This window comes from Solea senegalensis, linkage group LG12 (genome assembly GCF_019176455.1).
Source record: "Solea senegalensis isolate Sse05_10M linkage group LG12, IFAPA_SoseM_1, whole genome shotgun sequence".
NCBI lineage: Eukaryota > Metazoa > Chordata > Actinopteri > Pleuronectiformes > Soleidae > Solea > Solea senegalensis.
Window position 1 is genome coordinate 3,590,362 of NC_058032.1, and position 21,050 is coordinate 3,611,411.

Here is a 21,050-nt window from a genome sequence, read left to right on the forward strand (position 1 = left end):
CTATATGCTCTAGTGCTGACTGTGGTTCTGTGGCAAATCAATAGGTTTACCGTAAAATACTGCACAGGGGAAATGGATTTAGAGCAAACTGAATTATAAAACAGCTCTTAAAATTGGGTCAGTGTTGCATCCTTTGATTTCTAGCTGCCATGTCAGTGTAAATCCAGATTCAGTAAAAGTACCCCAATCCAAAGACTCAAGGTCATTTAAGAGAAAGAGAGAGAGAGGGAGATATAATGCCAATAAATCAAGGTATTGAGCTTTTGTTTACATGGAAATATTATCCATTCTTGTTTACTACATTAAAGTAGATGTATTGCTTGTATTTTATTGTCTTCCATTGATTTCTACATCTTAAATCTTGCAAAGGTTCTCTCTCTTGTTTCCTTCGAAAACACTGCACTATATCCTTTGAAACCTGAGACTCAAAATAAGTGTTTTTGCACCGTTTCCTCTCATAATTATATTCTATATTTGGTGGTGCATGGAGGGGGGGGGACTGTGGTGTTACAGTATGTGATACACATTATGCCATAATATTTGACAGCGTATGCACATCCATCCATTATCCTTTCAGGGTCACGGGGGGATTAGGAAACAAATCCCAGCTGACATTGGCTGAGAAGCAGGATACACACTAGACCCTGGCCTATCACGGGGCAAACATAAAGAGAGAAACAGCTACTCACACTCACATTCACACCTAATGGAAATGTTAGTCTCCAATCCACATAACACCATCTGTGCTTGGAGTGTGGGTGGAAGCTGGAGTACCTGTAGAGAAAACCCACACAGACAGAGAAAGAACATGCAAACTACACATAGAAATGCTGTTGTCAAACAAGAATTTGATCTGGGAAGCCTCTTGCTTTGAGGCACGAGTATTAACCACCCCTGCACCGTGACACTTATGTGCTGTATTGAAGGTGCTTTCATGCAAAGTGGTTTAATTTGCTGAATAACTGAATGATCAATCTTTTTTTTTTTTTATCAGCTCCAGATTTTAATTCCACATTTGAGCTATGTTGGGTCATTTGAAACATTTGTTTATTTTGTTTTAATAATCGATTTATTTCAAACTGGGGTTAATATGAAACACTGATCCATAACAAAAATAAATTATATTTTTTTCCAACAAAGCATCAAACTGTTTTTTTTTAAATCAGTTATTACACAGCATGAGGTGGATTGTACATTTGCACTTAGCATTTTTTTATTTTTTTTATTAAGCCAATATTTTATCTGCCTTTTGCAAAGTTACGTTGATAATTATAGATCTGGAGAACTGTAATTGAGATTAGACCTTCCGTAGTTCAGTATAATGTTAAAGGAAGGGCAATTTCAGCACTATTTATTTATAGTATTTTCCTTCTAGCACTCACATAAAAAGAGAACCCATGCAGTGCCACGCAGGAGGTCTGGAACAATTAGGGATTGTGACCTCATCTCAAAGAAAAACAAGTCGTGAGCACATTCACATAAACTCTTTTTAGCATCCTAGTGTGTAAAACAACAACATTAAGCAGACACCAGTCATCTGCCTCTTTAGTGCCAATATTTGGAATCATTCTTTTTTAAGAAAAGAACAAAAAAAAAAGAGGCCATAATGGATTCTACCGCTACATCCAATTAACGGGGAGGCAATATGTCACTCTTCATTTGCAATCATTATGTATATTTGCATGAGTAATGAGAGAGACATACAGCAGGTGAGGTACTCCCTCACTGTTGCGGATGATAAAGTTGGTGCTCGACACCTTTGATTACAAACCATTAAATGGCGGTGGAGGCAATTCGCAGTCTACTGCATCCATCACGACAAAAGAGCATGAGCTCCTGCTTCAGGCACTGGAGAATTAAAGATACCTTGGCTCTTAAATCAACATTGTAATATTATTAAATTAAGTGAGCATTAATATAGTTGTCAGTATATGCAATTTGTTTTACTTTAAATACAAACACACAGTGGTTAAACAACTAATTATTTCAAGATCTTATCTTCCTTTTGATGCTCCTTGAAGATTGGTCTTGTGCGGTGTTCTGTACTTTATATAAAAGCAAGGGCAGAACTCTTTAATGAGCAGAACAACATTTAAAATCAGGACAAAGCCTGAAGACAAAAAGATGAGGCAAGAAAATGAAGATTAGTGGGAATATATGCAGTTTTTTTCCCTCCTTTTTCCTCCTCTTCCACCTCCAGTTTTGATTTGCATGATGTAAACAAAGACATGTGTTAGAAACTGTTGTCACCTCTGAAGGATCCTACATTTGACCAATATTTTATTGAAATGAACACCAGGGGACACATTAGTAGACTGACTGGAAAAAGAAAAAGAAAAAAAACAATATCACCATAGCAACAATTGTATAACAGCACAGAGAAGACAGGGTCTGTTGCAATCAGCTGGCTGATTAGTCTTTTCTCATTTAGAAGGATAGAGTCCAAGCACATTTAAAATTGTGTGTATTGAGATGAAATAATACTTCATAATACTCCAACAGTCATAATGAATGGCACTCATATGAGGATATGAAATGAATTGACAGACAAATGTATACAATCTATATCTTTTATATCAAAATACAAAGTTGTTCCATGACAGTAGCCGCAGCAACCATTCATAAAGTATTTGGTGTAAACTGACTCTTTAACATACTTTACTGTGGTTCTTTAATACACCGTTGCAAGACATTGGTGTATACATTGTTTGGGTAATTCAACAGATGCTTGACCTCTGCTGTAGATCAGCTCCTAATCCCCAATGTGACCAAAAAGTGTTGTAAGGTTGTTTAAAATGGAAGGATCCATCAAAGACCATATGTTCGCTTTGTTTTGCACGAGTCTCAAAAGCTGTTCTCCACCCGACATGCAGAACACTGCTGCCGCCTTATGCTTTTACGACCACTTGACAGATCATTTCATGTTCGCTCAGAAGAAAGCCTTTAATGCGTACGTCTTCATTTCAACAGAACCAGGTGTTCTGGTTTATATGCCTGAGCAGCTGACGTCAATGTACACCATTCCAACACCGAACCAACTCTACCAAGACGCTCAAATAACGGTCGTGATGATAAATCCATGGAATACTTCCTACGTGTGTGTGTTGTCTCAGTGTTACGTCACCATTAACTATGTATTTAAATCTTTGCTTGGAAGAGCCAGCTGTTGTGCTGCCCTATTTAGGCGTACTTCTGAATCATTGACGCAAGCACTTCTCTGCCCTGAGGGTCTTGGAAATTTCCCCTGCCCACTGGCATGAGGGATAATTGAATAACCTGTATGTGTCAAAGATTTTTTGATTAATCACACAGGGGGCAGCAGATATGTACGGCAGGCGCTTAGCAGAACCGTCTCCTGATTGGGCTGTCAAAGGGTTGATCCAAAATATAGCCGTCGCTCGCGAAACGCCCTTGAGCAAAGAGACTGAACGATGACTGACACCACTTCGCCGCGACTCGACTCATATGTTGAAACCGCATGCATTTGTGTCTTGAAAAAAAGGAGGAAAGACATTTTAATTACCCTGTTTTGGTGTTGTGATTGAACTGAGCAGTAATGCTGGGGGGGGGAGAAAAAAAAAGAAGCTTGGGACCAAAGTAAGGGAAGATTAATCGTAAGCCTTTCGGTCAGTCTATGAATATGCAACAGGGAACCAGTCAATTTCAATATAATACCTGTTCAATTATTGCCCCTGACACACAAAAACACATGATTCTGGCACTGTTTATGTGAAATGTCAATTTCAAGTGACAGCCGAAATGTATAGATCTAGAGAGTAACAGGGACAGCTATTAGTTCAAGGTCATGTGGTGCTTTCATCGCATGAATAGTCAATTTGTGTCATGAATGTGGAAATGACATTATGCAGTAGGTTTCCTATTTCCTCTTGTCCATGCTGTTCTTGTTGAGGTCAGAGTTTGAACAAAAGGCATCGTTGGCAAATGTCTCTGCTAGTTGACACAGAGATGACATGACAACAGAATAATCAGTATTAATTATCAGTATTTGTGCAGTTTACCCCCATTTATAATGTGTATGAATCTCAAGATTCTGATCCTGAACATTTCCAGACATTTACCATGAAAGCTGAACACAAAGACAATTTTGAACACGTTGCACTCTTACTTGTTCACCACCTGTTTAACATCTTCCTCCTTGGCTTTTTTTTCTTAATGCGTTAGCTATAAAAGAAGAAAAAGACTCTCGTCTGTTTTCACATTACCGCTCTTTTCTGACCTGATGGCTTTTTAATGATATAATGACAACACTTTCATACCATTAGCATTGTTAATACAGTATCTTCAGAGACAAATTAGATGATGCTCTGACAGCAAACATCGGAACGAGCCTGATGAAGTGATGAGCGTGTCACCATGTACGCCGTGTAAAGTGTTTGCCTCTAACCTGCCATCTGGTGGGAAAATGAATTGAGAGTTAAAAGGCGTGTTACCATTCATTTGTAAAAACGGAAAAGACACTTTTACAAATGAGTCCACTGAGCTTTGTGGGGCCCGTGGAAAGAATCAGGGCTCGATCGCATAAACAAATGTCAACTGTGAACTGGATGAAAAATCATACATTTGAATCATTAGTAAGCATTAGAGTATTTAACTCTGGGGGAAGAGGATGCTCATTTTCATTTTGCTGGATATTATGAAAGAGGTCAAAAATATCAGTTTAAGTACAGATGGATAATTTATCTTCAAGCCTATCAAGAGATTGTTATTGTTGCCTTCTTTTTTTTCTCATTATAATAAGGAGTCAACGTAAATCGAGTCTCCTAACAGTCTCCTAACTGGCTTTGTTTGGGTTTTCTTTCCACATTGTTAGAAGCTTCAGTGGCTATGACCCCCAGATTGTAGCTCCAGGGGGTCAGACACAAAGAGAAGGGAGGGACAGCTAATCTTAGCCATGTGGGCTCCGATTACACAGATAGAGGCAAGATCAATTGAGATAAAGGACATCAGCTGCCCGGTTTTTCATTTAACACAGAGATATCAGCCTCCAACATCTGTCTGTCGACTTACCTACAAACCTACCTTTATGTCTCTGTCTCTCTAACTTACAAGTTTCCACACTAAAGAAAGAAAGTCTGATTTATTTCTCATCTCCACGGGGATAAAAAACCAAGATTCAATATTCAATACGATAAAATATTCATCCAACAACCATGTATATTCTGCAGATTATGGATAGTGTCATGCCTCCATGGTCAAGACAGTGAGTAAACAAATGTAAATATGAGTAAATGTGTTTCACATCCTTTGGATATTCTAGAAGTATGGTGAAATGTATGGTAAATAGATGATGTGACTTTAGTCACTCAAAGCTCCTTTACAGATGTTGGAAACAGGTTATTAAGATAACTAATTATTAACACACTCCACTCAAAAGAGTTTGCACCTTTCAATGTGAAGCAGCCTGAAATTGCTTCCATCAAATACTGACTGCGATGATTAAAACGTGACAAGTTGTCACAACAAAGAGACGTAAATACTCAACTTAAAATGTCACACGGAAGTCAGCAGATACGCTTATTTTTAAGTCAGATAAACTTCTTTTCTTTTTTTTTTAGAGTGATTAGTAGCTTGAGTGTAAATTGTAGGTGTCAGTCACTAAAAGAGGAGCTGAGATTTGGCCTCCAACTGAAGATGATTCCTATTCATGTGTACCAGCCAATTCAGGCAAAACTGACTGAGCCGAAACTGAACTGACATTATCGCTCTGCCAAATTATTGGCAATCCGATGTGCTGCAACATTTTCCTCAGCCATTAACTTTCAGTCCCTCTCATTATGCTATGGTGAATACACTGTAAGAACTTTGCAATTTAGTTCCCTATTCACTTGCGAGTTCCGAGTTTCCTCACAGTTTTGACTTACATTTTGGACTTCATTTGACACGTCAGCTTTCTATTCAGGGATTTAAATGTTTCTTTTTAAAAAAAAAAAAAAAAAATCTTTATAATTTTCACACAGACTGTCCGTCATCCTGGCAGGTAAATCAGAATAAAACCCTAAAGTATTAAGATTATAAAAGATGGCAGAATCTTATATAAGTGCATGACTCTGGTAATGCTGCTGCTAAATGTGGCGCTGTCAGACTGAATGTCCACTAACGTATGTCAGGCACTAACACATTATTCACTCGATTTAGTGTTGCTTTACATACTCTTGCTTTTGTTTTCCGCGGGTCAAGTGTGGGCTTTTAGGCTCTTGAACCCACACGCTATCTGATTTTAAATACCGCTCACCGATTTCACACAGGGACTATCTGCACAGAGTGGCAGATTGTTTCCTGTTGTGTTCCAGTTGCTCAAGTGTTAGTGCATTATGATTCACCAAAGCACATGGATGAAAGCCCGTTCAGTGGGTGCGAGTGCGAGCCACGGTTGATGCGAGTGATGGCTAATAGCTGCATGATAATGAGGCGGTGAGACGATATGGACATGTCATCCCTGTGAGTGGGTCTAACCCATTAAGAGATGCATCTCTTCCCAAGCAGAAGTACACCGCTTAATTGGTTCATTTAATCAAAAAAAAAAAAAACTTTAATTGGGCGATGCACTGCGAGATTGATGAATCAGTTGTCCTGAAAAAAAAAAATAAATAATGTGATACGTGTTCGTCTCAGCATGTGTGTGTGTGGTCAAGAAAGTGGAGGCTTGAGAGAGATGTTAATAGGGTCCATTAGATTAAAAATACACACAAAAAAAAATGGTGGTACTAGAACTCTGCCTTTGTGCAAGCACAAGAGATTTAAAATACAAGAATGCGCTTGGTGAAAATAATGGATGTGGGTGCTTTCGCATTCAGCGGCACAGCTAGGACACAAAAGAATCCCACACAGCGCATGAAAAGTCTCATGTGCAAATTGTTCTTTTGAGACACGCTGCTATATTTAGAAAGCCTATAACCATAATGTTTCATTTACTGCAACGGGAAATCCCAAGAGACTCCTGATTGCCTTTTAAGTTCAGTGCAAGTATCGATGGACAACATTCAGACAATATTGATAATTGTTCAAAGAATTTCAAACATTGCTCAACAAAATCCATATGTGACCCAGCAACTTTGCTGCAAACTCTGTAATGGAATCCTCAAATTAAGCTGAAAACACATTATGCCATTGTCATTCAGTAGTAGTAGTAAGACAAATACACAAATCTATACTTTGAACATCATCTGACTGTGATGGTTGTGAAGTTGTTTTTTCAGGTGCAGGATTAAAAGTTGAAAATAAAAGTAATCAAACACAAACTAACAAAAGCAGCATTTTTGTTGGGAGAGTAAAACTGGAAAGTCACTATCGGACTCATTTTCATGTGGACAGCCTCTAAATTTACTGATGCACTTATGCTTCCCTATGGCAGTTGAAACATCGAATAAAAACACTAGCATATTGAAAATATGGCACCTGTAAGTGCGTAAGCTTTATTAATAAAGAATACTTCTCCTGAGGGAGACATCTAGCTCACCATTTTCATAAATAATGGCTATTTTTTTATTGTAGGTTGGTGATGCACAGGTACTTTATGGTTGCATAAATAATAAAACCAAACAATAGGCTGTTTAGAGTGTATCTTTAAAGGGTTTTACCCCAAGAAAGATTCTAAGACTGATTGCACTTGGGGACACTATCCCACTTCCTCTGAGGCTGCACTTTACTGAGCACCCTTGTGTAAACTCGGCTGCAACTCAGGAAACACTACAGGAAAGTTGTGAGTCAGGTGATAATTGCATCTGTGGGCTCATAATTAAGAGTGACGGTTCTTTTTATCCCTATAATTAGCTTTTTCCTGTGAAATGAAACACGTGACAATTGGAAAACGTCAGACAACGACAGAGCTGAAATAAAACAATGCAAGCAATATTTATGTTTTGCCGTATATGCAATCCACTCATTGGTATGAGCACTGCTGTGTTGCGAAGTGTGATTGCAGCACATAATGGTGGAGAGAATCAAACACCTGCACTGCTCAGGCCTGGCAGCACATTAATAAATAAAAAATGCACAGGTGCCATGTCTCGATGTCTCCGTGACTTCCTTCCCTATTTCTCTGTGTGTGTTTGCATGCGTCTGGCTGTGAGTGAGTGAGTGTGTGTGCATGCGTAGGCAACGACAGCATGTGTGTGTGTGTGTGTGTGTGTGTGAACGCAATTCTCTGTGCTCTCCCACTGGCGCCTTGCACCGGTTTTACCTACGAGCTAGCGACCTATTTTTCCCCTGCACTGAATGAAGGAGACATTTGAACAAAGAGAGACAGGGGAAGGAGGGGGTGCAGATCAGTTCCACTGCTTTTATTCAGGCCTATGGATTAATTACCCTGTACCTAAACATGATCCTGTGCTGTGAGTGAGACACTTTGGCATTACCCTGATCAATAATGCATTTTTCTGTCTCTCCATTTAATTTGCACACAGGCCCCACACACACACTGGCATCACTAGCTCCATAGAAAAGTGCAGGAGACACCGGATACCCAAAGTGCAACACTCCACCCCCGTCCTCATGCCATGCTCCATGACACCCACCTCCTCTCTCTCCGTTGCTCACAGACAAATTGATTCTCCCTCAATGTCCTGTACGGAAAAAAAAAAATATCTTTCCTCTATGGTCAGGAGCAGGGTAACGAGATAGCATGTTGGATTACCACGTGGGTTTTGTACAAATTTGTTCCTCTTTTAGTTTAAGTCACGACACTCTCCATGTCCTGGGGCGATTACTTAGCAATTTAGGCTTAGGCAGGCAAGACAGTGAAAAGTGGCAGCGACAACTCCTGAGCGGAAGCATTGTTAGCGGCGGCGCTGGTTCGAAGACATCAAACAAGAGTAGCGAGGTCAAAGGGGGAGACAGGTAGGTCACCCGATCTTGTGTGATTTATCTGCAGTGTGTTTGAACCTGTATTGAAAGGAGAGTCAAGTGTCTAGACCTTGGACTCATGTCCCTAATCGCGTGGCCACTCTCTAATGTTGACCAGTCGTCTCCAGACTCAAAGACCTGGATGACCATGCCTGCACTTCCGTCATGTGTGGTTGGGGCTAAAACCAACTTTTTAATATATATGTATATATATATATATATATATATATATATATATATATATATATATATATATATGTATATTTCTTGGTGCATGATTGGCAGCAACATTTGGTCAGTGATGAAACATGAAACTGACAACACAATGTATCCTTTTTAAGGAGAGCAGTTTTTCTTTATTGTTGTTGTTTAATTCAGGACAAGAGAGTGAACGGCTTTGCAAACATCATAATTATATCTCGGAGGCCATTTTGATATCTAAACTTTTTTCCCCCCCCCCAGACAGCATGTAGTCCAACCAAATGGAATGGTACAAACAACGTGAGTCAGAGTCGAAAACAGTCTTGGAATGCAGTGTGGTAATGGAGTTGATGTGTATTGACAGATGTCAGAATAGTGATGTGGTGGGCAGTTGCTATACTGCATGTGTACAATCTCCTGAGCAAGTGGTGATGGGTGGCTGAGCTGTCTCCGACATCGTTAGAACATTTCTGGAGAAATAAAAACACGGATTTCTGCTGCTGCTGCTGCTGCTGCTGCTGCTGCTGCTGCATCGTCGTCTCTGTTAGGAGTTTGTGAACAGCAAAACAATGTTTGATCCATGAGCAGGGTGTGAACTCCGCTTGTAGCAGAAAACTACATATGCTCTGGATTCAAAGTTTCCCTACAAGCCTTAGTACGCCGTGCATTTTTTTCCTTTTCATAGAGCAAGTGGTCCAACCGTGCTCGTTAAATGTTCACTCTGCAAAGTCATTTCATGTCTGCACTGCTGCCACAAAGACGCACGACAGAGCTGCACATGGATTGCACCTGCTAAGTGACTCTTATTTGTCTGTGATTACATTGTATATTATCTATATAGAGATCCAGACTGACATTACTGCTGTTATTGCTTAGGATAATGCTGAGCCAATTCACCAGCTGCCTGACTCCTGGCAAAGTGGTGAACACATAAACTCCTCTTCCCAAGTCATTTGCTTTCATGCATGTTCACATCTCAGTTAAGTGCAGGAGAATAGGATTTTAATTGTTTATGTTGCACTCTTGAATTTTCAGACAGAACAGTTGCAGATTGAATTAATATTAATCTGAAAACTTCTTCCCCACAATCACCTGTGGTGGTCTTGACCAGATTAGAAGTACAGCACAGCTACATGTTTGCGCCATTAACACTTACAGATCCTCCAGGCACTTTTTATTGGTGTAACACAATGTGACCCAAGGATGCATTAACATTTCAGAGACCAATTATGACTTAATTTGCCATGTTCTGTGCTGGTTAACCGATACACTGGCTTGTGTGACTTTTTGTCGTCTGAGGACATTTGTGTGACAATAGCGTTAGGACTCAACTGCACACACAGTGCAACACATATTTCCCATTGAACGGCTAATCTACCTTAATTTTTCCTACTGTTTGCGTATGAATTAAATACTATTATGGTAAATGCAGATGACTTTGCAAAGTGCAAACTTGAGTCATTCAGGTCATGCAAAAAAAAAGGGAAAGATTTAACATACCTCTCATAAAAACTAACGTAGCATTTTTAATTAGCATCTCCACACACCAGTGTCTTCATCGTCACACGGGAGTCGTAAGTATCAGTTAGCTTGTAAAATAATCAGAGGTAACGGCAGAAAGATGTATGAATCCTTGTGTTCATTCTCTTATGAAATTGGATGTCTGAGAGCATTTGGGGGAAAGCAGCTGGTCATCAATAAATAACTTTCTTCTTACTTGAAAATCCTAAACTGTATTTCTTTAAAAGCAAATAGAGTCGAGGGTTTTTTTTGGAGATGGAAATGTGTCGTTCTTCCTTTTTGGGAAATATTTTCCAATTTAGTTTTTACTTTATACTCAAGTGGCTGATAAGATTAACTTGTAATGTACACATAGTCTTGCCTAAATGTATTTGTAGAGACGAGCCAGTCACATCAAGTACTTAAATTTCACTGTTACTGATTCTCCATTAGTGTGTTGATAACAGAGGAAACCATTTAAATGTCTTATTTAATGCAGGCTAATGAAAACACAGAGGTAGTTTGTTTTTTTTCCTCCTCTCAGATTTAATCTACTGCCATGAGATAACTTTGTCCTGCAGACATGAACAGTTTCTCTTCACACCTTCTTCTCTGCATTTGTCTCTATTACAGGCAGAACAAGACATAAAATCCAGACAGTTGTATATAAAAACACACACTCCTGGTATATCATATTTATATGTGAGGTTGTATGTTTGGTTCTTGTAGACAACGCTGGCATGACCTTGTTTTGTTTTTAAAAGGGAGGTATTTTCAGCCAGATGTGTGAACAGTGTCGCTCTGGGAGACAGCAATATACCCCCCTTGTAACTCAATCTCTCAGAAGAGCACTGAATGGAGAAATGAAGCTTCTTTGAGTCACACTGTTCTCATCATCCCCTTCTTTGACCTCCCCCATGCCTTAACAAGCTCGCCAGTCAAGAGTGATCTCTCCAAAGATTGTAAGTGGGTGATCTGATTATCTTTGACACACAACGCCATAGTAACCTTCATAAATTCACCATAGGACCTTTTCACCATCTCCATTGACATGAAACATAACACTAATGCCACTGAGGATTATTTCATTTAGGTACAGGACCTTAATTACAAATAACAAAACAATGATATAGCCTATCACTTTTACATATTGAATTTTAAATGTGTTTCAGCTGGGGTTACTGGGGATTATGGATGCAAGTCTTGGCACATAACGTTCAAGTATACCGTTTAAATATTCAAAAGGAAACCTGGGCAGGCAGATTAAATGACATCATGTTGCTCATATAATTAATAGAAGCATTGTGGTAATAATAAAAGGCGTGCTCATTCCTAAACCAAGAAATGGAGCCATTTTAAAGTATTTAGGAATGGAACAGGAGCACATTAAGTTCCAACTGTATGCAAAAGAAGCTTTAAATGCCTTTTTAGGCTCAGAAAGGAGATGTCCTGTTATTATGTTGCGGCAACATAATTATATTTATAATTTGTAGATATTTTACTTGATGTTACATCAATCTTTAGAATTGGAATCCCTCGCCACCCCCTCTGTATTTCTGTGATCAGACGGATCAGATGGAGTGATGGGTGAGAGTGTGCAAGGTGTCTTTCTGAGATTGAATGTGGCATGACATTTTCTGACACTGATAAAAACGTGGCAACCACAGTTGTCCTATTGCAAAATAAGCTGTTGTTGAGATATTCAACAAATATTTGTTGAATATCTGTCATTTCTATACTTGTCTGTTGACTGTTTGACCCACAAGTTCACGTATGTGGATGGAAATGTAAATGAATAATAATAAAAAACAAATAGGGGCGAAAGCAATTCCTTCCTACTGCTGTGTTCATATAAACCAAATAAAGCATCCATCTTGATTGTCACTTTGGGGATGAGGAGGGGGTTCTCACTCTATCTGCTGACATGGCTCATTGTTCACCATGGACTAATAAAGAGCTTTACCGCTGCCATTATGCATTCTCTGTTGCTAGTGACAGACTGATGACAAGTCTTAAAGATGGGAGCCATTTCACATTTAAACAACAACAGGCGGGTGGCCTCAGTCACTGAATTGCCTCACCAGACATAACCCTGCATGTGATATTATTTCAAATAGCTTGGATGCCATAATACGTAGTATTGGTGTACATCTGACGTTAAAAGTTTGAAACTATTGTATACCATCTTAAACCATCTTAGAATCTGCAGCCAACATCAGGGCAGTAACATGGCCGTTTGACGGCAAAGGTTGGATTTGATGTATTTCGATCAAGCACCTGCGGTCAGACGAGCACAAAAGCCTTTCAGATTTACTAAATCATGACAACGAGGACTTTGAATTATAGGGAGCCAGGTGATCCTTAGATGAAAAAAGCCGGGAGGTTTAATCTCATGTCTGCATTCTGGTTGAAGACAGAGCTGTTCTTCCATGGCCACTTACAGATTTGTCAGTCTGAGAATACTTGGTCCCACTCTGCAGGAAGCAGATCAAACCTTGACCTTTATGTTCCATTCCTCTGTAGATAGTAAGCCACTTCCTTCCTCTTAATCATAAACTCTTATGAGCATAAAGAACATGTCAATTGAGTTTGACTATTACCATATAGGACCAAGAACTTCATGCTCTCTCCTCTGCAGCGGTGTCCATGTATTCTCTCACATGTGATAGATTCCCTAAAAGATATATGTGTGACAAAATAAAGAACTTGTTAATTTCTGTAATTCCAGTAGGGAAAGCTGTCTAAAGGTTTAGCAGCTACTCAACCTATGGCCTTCATGAATATCTCTTATGCAGTAACACTATAGCTACTTGAGCTTACCTCCTACCTCCTGATTCCCACTTGATTATTAACAATGTAGCTAACTCCTACATTGATTGGGGTTTAGAAACTCGCCTTGGTAGCAAAGTCTCTTAAATCTAACAACCACACAAGGATGCGCTGAATAATGAAGGGTATTGACGTACTTTGTCATTAGGTTAGAAAGTGCAGGTGTACAAGAATGTTTCTGTGAATACAGATTTTAATTAGATCTGTAACGGACACATATTGGCGTGCCTTAAGATGTCTTTGCATATGAATATGCTTGTGCATACCGGGAAAGAAAGAAATAAAGAAAGAAACAAACAACATGTCAGGCAGCAGCAGCAGCAGCAGCAGCAGCGCACAGAGCTTTCTGCCACGACGTACAATTTCAGGACACTTAAGTGATTCTCAATCCCAGCATGCCTTAGCCTGCCACCGCCATGACAGATACCCCAAAATTGAATATAGATTTCAGTGAGCAAGGCAGGCGTGCCTGATGAATCTCAATTTGCGGCTGTCCATATTTCATAGTCACCACTGCGTATAGCTCAAGGAGAGGCAGTGAGAGCATTATGGCTGCACCTGACAAAACTGTCAGTTGGATGGTGTCGAATGATGATCTGTACTTCATAAAAGGCCATATTTATCCCACACTAATTTACGCCCTACATCATTTTACCATTGAAAAGGTACATATGTGGGTGAGAGGCACAGACATTGGAAATACATGTTTCATTTTACAAACTGTGGTTAAGATGAAGAAAATGCTCACTTGATGGCAATTGCTCAGGAGTATACTGTAAGTCTGATGGTGGAGAAAATGTAGAGGGCTTGGTGTGGAAGTGTCTCGGCTGTTATGTATAGCTTAGTTAGAAGATAGCAGTACAACACATGCTATTGTTTTGCTCTTGAGGAGATCATCTTCAAAAATAATGGCTATTTGATCCCCTGTCTGTTAGAGCTGTTGCTGCTTTCATTTGAATTTAAATTAACACTCTTTTTTTTTGTATGCATACATTGTCATACCTTACATCCAAAATCTACCATCTGTTCACTTCGAATTAGTGCTGCTTGGAGTCCTACACGACTATATAATGCCCAGGGGGCACAGAAAGCAAGCACACTAAGATCAATAGTCAGCTAAGTAATCAACATATGATGCAGTGTCAGAAATGTAGCACATTATGCACCATAATAAGCACAGGGAAATGGGACAAAAACACAGAACACATCATTACATACTGGAATAGCAATGCCTGTGAAAGCTCTAGTATGGCAGCTTAATTATCATAACTCTGTCGTGTTTTTGTGTTTATTTTCTGTTTCACATGTCAGCTGCACAGTTCACACTTAACTTGTACGGTGTTTTATCATACAGTAACAAGCACAACTCGTGTGTCTTCAGTCAAGTTTCAGCCACAACTTTGTGTAAACAGCAAATGCACTTGCAGCCATATGCAGCCATCTTGTTGTTAAATGGAAATGAAGTCAGACACATTGCCATCTTGAGGCAGTGAAAAACCAGTTGCACTTTGGACCAACAATAACCATAGATTATAGTCTGAGAGCACAGTATTGTGATATATCTACATAGTTTTGTGCATCTAAAACTAAACAGATAATTGTAGCTGTAGATAATTGTTCTGATTGCAGCACCATGGCAGCGCAAACGTGTGCCATTTGCACGTAGAAAGTAAAGCAGACATTTCGACAAAAAGGAAAATTATAAGCCTTGGTTTACACCCACTAAATCTAAATCTAGGAGGTAAAAAACATAAAAAAAGGACCCGAAATAAGAAGTGATAATCACTAAAAACAAGGTGTAACACAATGGTTTTAAAAAGACACTTCTTGTTCCCACATAAATTACAAAAGCAACTGATGATGTTGACCCCTCTGTGGCACCCAAGCCACTGCGCTAACCAGCACAAGCGTCCTCCCTATATAGCCCAGCTGATTATCATCAGCTCACGGCTGAGATAACACCTCACAGGTGCCTCCAATGTCTCCTGATGAACAGGGTGCACTGCGACCTAGTTTTGGTCTCTCCTTCACAATTTATATACAGGTAATTTTCAAACTAAATGTAGCCCTTTCTGTGAGAAAGATGCCACTTCACTGGCTGCCAAGTTGCTGCTTTAATGAGCACTGAAGAGTAATGAAAAAGAAAAGACCCAAATTAAATGCAATTCATATTCATTTTGACAAACATTTACAAATGACTGTTAAAATGTGTCATTTCTAAAAGAAACGGAAACATACCTTAACACAATCAGTGTATAATAATATTGCAGGCATAAATGAACATTCATACAATGATCTGACATTTGTATTTTATACTTAAACCAATAAGGTGTCTATGAAAAAATAAAAGTTTTATATGAATCAGAGGTGACAATTTAACTACCATTTTAGTAGTAGGATTAGTTATGTGCAATATCACATTTTAAAGCATAATTCATAATACCGCTTTTCCCTTAATTGTAAAATTTATAGATGCAGGAATTGTATGTGGCCACCTGCGGTGACAGTATCAGGTAGAGGAGTTATTCATTGTGTCTATCCGTTAATGTTAGGCTATATTTTGGTAATAACCATAGTATTTACAAACCATTGCTCTCTTTCTTCTTTTTTTTACCATTTTAAAACAACCTTTTCAAAAATTGCACAATGCCACCGGGGGGTGCAGGAGATGGCAGCGCTTTCCCGTTTAATCAAAGCGGACATGCTACATGTGTTGCCACATTTCATTAAGGCGACGATATGGGCCACTGGGCCAACTAAGAGGAAGAGATAGGCAGCATGCGTCGGTGCGGTTTCCTCGACTAAAAACACAGCCAGTCGGCTCCTCCTCTTTCTCTAAGGAGTCAAAGCTGAAGACCCCGGAGCCAAGGTCAGTCAAAATGGCTCCACTTGATGCAAAGACCCCCAAGGAGCTGACTGTCAAAATCAACACTACTGAAAACAAAATACTCAAACACAACCGTTATTTTCAATGAATACAAATCTATAGAATAAAATAAAACAGGCAGATTTACGTGATAGTAAATGAGAAAGTCAATAGCTGAGTATGTGAACACCCACACATATGCATGTAAATACTGTGTACTGCTGTGTAATGTGCTGGTAACAAATATCCATCCAGCCTTTTCCTTCTATTTGTTATCATAACAATATTGATTGCAATATACAGTACATTTCCCCATTACCTTACATTACTGAAAGTGCTGCTCTCGATCATGCGAGTAGGGATCTATATGGAAGTAGACCTTTTAGTACATTGGTTTCATTGGTCTGTCAATCATTTGTTGTTGATGAAGCAGAAAAATGATGTTGCTTCAGTGTTTAGGAGTCCTCTTTTATATATGAATTTATTAGCCTTTCTTGAATGCTGAAAGAGCACTTTCTTATTTCCCAAATAGAGGTAGTCATGCTGTGCAGCGCAGATTCAAGTCAGCAGCGACTTAAAGGCGACATAGAATGCTTGTATCACACATATATGTTAGTTATGGAGGTCTACTTACATATATTAACTTGTTTTCATGGTTAAAAACCTCCTAATCGCTGCAAACGAGCCGATCAAAATATCTCCTCACTGACGCTCTCGTCAGCCACGCTGTTTCAGACCAAAATCACACCCCCAGAATGTGGACTGTGTTGTGATTGGCCAGCCAACGAGAGCTTTCCTACTGTCCTGTGATTGGCCAAGTACCTGGAAGTGACGTAATAGATAGGCCAGCTCTCAGATACACAGCTCCCCCTCTGGCACGGTGGATGTTCTGCATCTCAGCAGCTACAACGAGAGTAGTTCTTCTTCTTCTGCGGTTGAATGTACGCAACCGGATGTGCCCGGACTAGTGCCCGCACCAGGAGGCGCTACGGTGGTGAGAGGAGTGGTGAGGATTTCTGATGATGACATCAAATTAAGTGCCGATCCGCTTCGCAGAGCCCAGGAAAACAATACAACACTATTTTCTCACCAGTGGCTGAACTGTTGTTTTGAAACTTTAGGGTTTCATAAACGAGATAATGACGCAGATACACACACAAACGCAGCGTTAATTGGAGCTTCCGGTCTATGTGGCCTTTAAGATGTATCTCCATTTCAATTTGTGCTTGCTGGTGGAGTTTGAGTGCAACTTTTGACGTGAGTTCCAGAATAACTGTCCTCTAAAAATCCCAAATCCTTCAACCCATACATCACAGATTGAAGTGAAGAGGTCCACCATCATAAATAACCAGACAGTGGATTTGTCCTTACACAGTATGACCTGTAGGACACCTCTTGAAATAGTGCAATGACGTCAGCAGCAGCAGCAGCAACAGCAGCAGCAGCAGCAGGCATAAAAGTCCTGTGTAATCATGCGGTAACTGTATTAACCACCACATTAAGAGTTACCTTTTGTCAGCAACTATGTAATTAAGATTAGGAGATTGTCTCAGAGTTTAAAATTAATTCTCTAGGTTTTACTGGAGTCATTGTTACAAAGATTTTATGAACAGTAGCCTCCCAGAAACTCATAACATGTTAGACCAATTTTTAATACCCAGTAAAATGGTTGAATTAATATTAGGAATATTTAAATACCATATTCCATATTGTTCCATCGTGTACATTGTCATCCCCAAACAATGACCCATGTCAGTAATTTTAGAGGAAACAACAATGCAAGGCTCCAATACTAAGAGATGAGTGTTGGTTGTTGAATGTTTTGTTTATAATTAGTTTGATATTGTCTACGAGCATTTGCATGTATTGCATATTGCATAAGGAACAGTGAGCTGGGGAAGCTTAAATTGACGTCATGGATCAACGGTGTAAAGGTAAAGGTTTATACTTGTTTGATTCCTCAGAGTCTCTAATGTCACATTGAAGTTAACCAATGTTAAATGACATGATAGTAATATAAATACAGTCCACTGTGCATTCTTCCTCCATGGTATAAATACATCTTCATTTTTTACCTATACTGTAGTGTGTTCAACATATACATATTCTCTCAGAAGGATTTTCTTTGCTGGTCACCATGGCAACTGGGCTCTCATTGTTGGAAGAAAAACAAAACTATATAATATTATCAACACCTCGTGTGATTGTGTGAAGTTCCCGAGCGCTTACACAATGAATGAAAAAAAAACCTACGTAAAGAGGCCAGTGGACCAACAACTTTGTGTAACGTTTAAATGGTAGCATGTGAAACAGATAGTGTGTGTGGGAGGGATGGATGTGATTTATCACATTAACTGCCGAGAGGGAAACACTCGTCAATCCTCTGATTGTTTTCCTACCCTTACTGGAGCAGACCAAGTTCTTAATTGGCAGCATAATTTGATTAATTGCTTTGTTGTCATCAGGCCCAATGGCTTTTACACTGTAAAGAAGTATAAATCAGGCATGTATTTACAAGCAATCAAAAGCTTAAGATCGGAAGCAACATGCAAAAGATGCCCAGCTGTGCAAAGTCATTGGTTCTGCTTTATTAGCCGTGTATTTGGGACTTTGAAAGGAACATTTGGATCAGAAGGATGAGTTAATATGGTAATTAAATATTTTTTTCTTTTTCTTTTTTTTTACAGTAAAATAAAACACATTAAAAATCACATGATTGTCTCAAATAACTCTAAGGAGTATGTATAGAAACCAATGATGCCGATGATGATAGTGTAGTATTTTCAAACTGGGCATCTTTCTGAACACTTGTGACCTGCGAGACCATACACATGCAGTTATTGCAAGAGCTTGTTTTTGCTGCACAAGAATTGACTTCTGGTGCTAACCCTATCACTTTCAACTGATCAGTGTAATAGGAAGAAGAAGAAAAAAATACATCTCATTTCTGTCCCTCGCCACTTTCCATATTATGGGGTAAAGCACCAATTATCTGGTTTTGGGCTGTGGTAGTTAAGAACAAACGCTGATGAAGCTCTGATGTCTATTACAGCATCCAGGTGTTCTCGCATATTAAGACACTTAATGGACACATAATTAAGGACAGACACTATTGTCTTGATTGGTGTGCATCTTAAATCCAGCTGGCAAATGGCATGCAAATGTGTCCTTATACGAATCAAGACTGTCCGTCCAGACTGGGGATTGGTGAGAGGTTTTTTTCACCACATTGATTGCAGTGATGTACTGAAGGGTTACTACACTATTCACCGTGTCAGTATTGAAACTGTACAGAATGCAAAAGAACAGTGAATCATTCAAAATATAATGTAAGCAAGCAGTCTCACATTATCGGGTCCTTGAGACTGCACCAAGATACCTCGTCCTGTAGCTGCCACTGTCTTATACCATTACTAAACAACCCTGACAATATGGGTCATGATTAATGTCTAATATTGTCAAATAAATATTACTGAGAGCCTTGCATCAAGAACAAGTTATTCATTTGTCAACAGGGAATGTCAAACACATTTGGCTCAATTGCAAAATATCAGGGACGAGGGACGGGGGTGGGGGGGTGGGGGTTATAATGAAGTCAGTGAAATCACCCTTTCGCGGCCCATCAGTATTCTGTGTCCACAGTTAGGAACTGGGTACAGGCTTAACGAGGGGATCCAATGGATAAATGATCAAAAACCAGGACGGCTATTGTCCTTGAACTCTTAATGGCATATTAATAGTGCCGGGTGTCAAGAATGGTTTTAACAAGAGTGTCCTGAGTCAGACTTTCTTATAATCTCTCAGCCTTTGGACTAGAGGAGACATCTCTCTTCTTCTTCTTTCTCTACTTTCCCTCTTTCTCGTCATAGCATTACCACCTCAGGCACGCCTTTTGCATAATTACCATCCTCTGTCTTTCCCACTGCAGTCGAGATAAGGGAACTCATTAAGGTACAGAAAGAAATGGCGACAGTGTGTGAGACAGTGTGCGACTGTGTGGGTCACACATATTGCTAGGGTCTCGAACAGGATCTGGAAATTCTGTGTTTTAAAAAAATGTCAATCGTGAACTGGTGAAACTGTGAGTTCCAAAGAAAATGGAAAACCTGCTGTATGTTTTATATAAGGGGAGTTTGCTCAGTGTGGATAGCAGTATACAGCGGCGCTTCCACATACTCTTTGTACCATTAATGACATGTCTCTGCTATGCCCATTCAATTTCTAAGCACTGGGTTGAAATTGTGATCTTTGTGTATTGATCCTCCTTGTAGCTTGTGAGCTTACCTGTAATTTTCTTTTAATTTCTGCCTCTTCCCTCCACTCTACCCCTATAGATAAAAGACCGCAAATAGGAACGACCACAGCAAAAGAAGAGAGGAAAGAATAGGCCATGGCTGAGGGGATGATTGCTTCTCAAAGTGGTAAGCAGCAGGCATTTACAGTGCCCTAGTGGTTTTTCCTCAAGGACTTATGGGTTCATTTTGGAAAATTACATATCTCTTTATTCTCTTTTTTGGAAGAGAGTGTACAATTTATGACCCAATGTGTTGTCTTTGTTAGGTCAAGATGACAAAATATGTTGCCCACTACTTGTAGCCTTCTTGAAGTTTAATGTCCCATTCCTTATCTGTGAACACTGCATGAAAGTGAGGCCCTAAAATTAAATCATAGCATCCAATCAAAAACTCCTCACAAGCACGTCACAACCTAATAACTATAATGGAATTCACTGTAGTGTAAAGTGTTAAGTTAATTTTCACTCCACTTTCATCCAAAATCCAAAGATCTCCAA

The 21,050-nt window shown here is 39.4% G+C and overlaps 1 protein-coding gene across 3 annotated transcripts in view; it reads left to right on the plus strand.

Annotated features, from left to right (window-relative positions):
* Positions 1 to 21,050, plus strand: part of lingo2 (leucine rich repeat and Ig domain containing 2) — a 164,721-nt gene that overhangs the window by 75,897 nt on the left and 67,774 nt on the right. For all 3 annotated transcript variants that reach the window (XM_044040790.1, XM_044040792.1, XM_044040791.1), the window contains one exon: positions 20,593 to 20,679. The gene's annotated coding sequence lies outside the window, so the exon portion shown is untranslated. The remainder of the gene's footprint in view (positions 1 to 20,592; positions 20,680 to 21,050) is intronic.